Here is a 3336-nt window from a genome sequence, read left to right as displayed (position 1 = left end):
AGCTCGAGGAACCCTCTTGAACGCGAATCGAGTGTACGTCTCGAGGCCCTCTTTCGAATGAGACCACGTCGAGAGCCCCCAGGGTTCGGGAGTTACCGCTGGTTAAATTCGCGGTCCGTTTAAGAGATAGTGACACCAGCCAACACTTTCCCTTCAGTAAGGAGGTCTCTTGTTCAGGCAGCATTCACGCGTTGTCTTATTCGACCGCAAGTGCCCTGCGAAGTGGACCTCACATGATGTTCCGCCATGATTCCAGTTCCAAGGGAACCTACACGTTACATTCAAAGCGCATTAAAGTGCGCGAGACGTGAATTAAAATGTATTTATTCACAGAGGTATATTATGTCACACTTCTCTGTGTGTGTGTGTGTGTGTGTGACGACAGTAGCGCAAATCCGTGAATGAATGTTCCGAAGTGAAATAAACTTCAACGGAATAAAGTTGAATGGAACTGAACTTCAACTTCACTGTTCAGTGCACTGACGTCAGACTCATTTTGGATAATAAAGTTTATTTCCATTACGTATCTCCGTCACGTCATTATAAGTTGTGTGAGCAGAAGCGCTGCCAGGTGTCTGGCAAGAAATAGAATAGTGTACAAATGTATTCAGGGTTTGCATTTGTTCAGTGCAATGTTGTTAGTTGAGTGCAAGGTTTTAAGTTATTTAAATTAAAATAAAGTAAGGGAAAAATATTTGCACTACCTGTTAAAAGCTAATATATACTGTTATAACAACGATAGAGACACTGTTGTTTACATTTTTTGTTAAGTTTGACAAAAATATTAAATTTAGTAAATAGTAAATTTTCAGAAATGTTCTGCTTTATTGTTGTGCTTAAATGTTAAAATGGCCCTCCTATGAGGTGTCAATCACAGCAATGGCCCCTAGCCAATTTGAGTTTGAGACCCCTGGTTTAAAGCCTGCTGCCTGTATCATATTTAATATGCACATTTTCTAATTTGTTTGTTTCCAGAAGCTTTACTTTCACTGTTCCTCAGCGGAGGAATGATCTTCACAAGCCTCCAGAACATCTCACATCTTCTGAGGAGCCTTTATTTCTTCAGCTCTCAATCACTGCGTTATATGTTTGGAGCATTTCACTCTCATCTCACTGAGACAGATTACTGCAGATATAGAGCGACCGCTGATACTTAGATCATTTAATGTCAGTATCTGCTGCACTGTTAGAAATGATTTACAGATTTACATTTCATCATGTAAATATTACAGCCTGACTGATATATCGTTTAGCCGATATTATCGGCCGATATCGCCGATATCGGCCATATCTCCGTAACGACGCGGCGGATCCGCACCAAATTTGGGGATCCCTTCAACTTGAGGAACCCTCTTGAACGCGAATCGAGTGTACGTCTCGAGGCCTTCTTTCGAATGAGACCACGTCGAGAGCCCCCAGGGTTCGGGAGTTACCGCTGGTTAAATTCGCGGTCCGTTTAAGAGATAGTGACACCAGCCAACACTTTCCCTTCAGTAAGGAGGTCTCTTGTTCAGGCAGCATTCACGCGTTGTCTTATTCGACCGTAAGTGCCCTGCGAAGTGGACCTCACATGATGTTCCGCCATGATTCCAGTTCCAAGGGAACCTACACGTTACATTCAAAGCGCATTAAAGTGCGCGAGACGTGAATTAAAATGTATTTATTCACAGAGGTATATTATGTCACACTTCTCTGTGTGTGTGTGTGTGTGTGTGACGACAGTAGCGCAAATCCGTGAATGAATGTTCCGAAGTGAAATAAACTTCAACGGAATAAAGTTGAATGGAACTGAACTTCAACTTCACTGTTCAGTGCACTGACGTCAGACTCATTTTGGATAATAAAGTTTATTTCCATTACGTATCTCCGTCACGTCATTATAAGTGTTTGATCACCACATCATTGAGTGAGTGATCATTGCAAAAAATGTGTTTATGTATATATATATATATTCTGTTCATGTCTATACTGTACTCTATATATAGTACCAGTCAGATGTTTAGACACACGGATGGGAAAGTGTCCAACTGTACAATAATATACACAAAGAATATCGGCCGATATATCGGTATAACTCCCTAATATCGGTATCGGGCGGGCTCTAGTAAATATCAGCATCTGCAGCAGAGTCACATTCTCACTGCATCAGACTACACGAGCTACAGAAGCCTGATGAATGTGATACTCGACAAGAAACACACAAGCAACGTTTTTATTAGATTTGCTTTTACATTTCGTCTAAAGTTGCAACAAACGATTCCATTTCAAAAACAGCTTTTGTTGCACATGTCAGGCTTTACAGGGTTAAAGACGCAAATGGTGAAGTAGCTCTTGTCAGAAAGGTTTTCTTCAACACAGGGTTCAAGAGAGAATCTAGCAGAGCCACTGATCTGTGCACTGTTTACCTCCTCTGGTCTCGATACCGCACGCTGTAGTGACTGCACCTGTGTAAAGGCATGAGTGTGTATTACAAACAGCCTGAAACTTTGCACACTTGCACATGTGACAGCTCTCCATTACATGCATGTGTCATACATGACCATATAAACACACGCTGCTAACAGTTAGTCAAACAGGCAGAGCCGCTGTATTCCTGCGGCATGGCGACGGTTTAGGCCTCATCTGTGGAGCTCAGTCACAGAAAGACACACGGCGCGTTTATTCAGAGGCTGTGCTCCCAAAACACCAACTACTCGGAGTATACACTGCGCTAGTGATCAGTTTATGTGTTTACACCAGCTGCCTGAGGACTAGCCGGCTAACCCAGCTGCCGCGCTAGCAGACGCGCTAAAGAGCCGCGCGTGTCATCATCTCAACACGACAGCAAACACAACAAGTACACACATACTCTTACCGGTTCCGTGACAGTGTGTCGCGTGTGGACGGTGGCGCTTATATTTTGGGAGTGTTTGTTGTCATTCAGTGAGGAAACATTTGGGTTCCCGCTGAGAGAACTGAAGAGAGCGGCGTGGACCGCTTTGATGGACAGCTCGGTTGGGCCAATCACAGCAGTCTATCTGCGATCGCGAGCCAATCGCGTCACAGCGTCGACATGAGAGGCGGGTGCTCTGAAGAGGCGCACGTGACTGGAGTGTGATGTGTTCATTGGTTATAAGGTATTTCCCAACGCTTTCTCACGTGCGTTGTTTTTCTATTGATGTTTAAACAACAAATACATCACAAATGTAAAAAATACATGTTAACTATGCATGTATGTTTTTGATTTCTCTTCTTATCACTCCATACACCCGAGAACACTGTCAACAGACAGAAAACAGATGTTTCAGGAGTGCAATATGTACCTATAGAATAGGCTATAGAGAGGAACACAGCTGT

At 43.3% G+C, this 3336-nt stretch overlaps 1 protein-coding gene across 1 annotated transcript in view; it reads right to left on the bottom strand.

The window, feature by feature from the left end:
• LOC107572707 (R3H domain-containing protein 1-like) overlaps positions 1-3038 on the bottom strand; it is a gene marked incomplete at its 3' end in the record, with an annotated part of 35244 nt that extends 32206 nt beyond the window's left edge. Inside the window, exon 1 of the mRNA XM_016259135.1 lies at positions 2855-3038. The remainder of the gene's footprint in view (positions 1-2854) is intronic.
• Positions 3039-3336: the final 298 nt, after the last annotated feature.

The sequence above is a fragment of the Sinocyclocheilus grahami genome, unplaced genomic scaffold (assembly GCF_001515645.1).
Source record: "Sinocyclocheilus grahami isolate Dianchi unplaced genomic scaffold, SAMN03320097.WGS_v1.1 scaffold1799.1, whole genome shotgun sequence".
NCBI lineage: Eukaryota > Metazoa > Chordata > Actinopteri > Cypriniformes > Cyprinidae > Sinocyclocheilus > Sinocyclocheilus grahami.
This window is presented reverse-complemented; position numbering and strand designations above follow the sequence as displayed.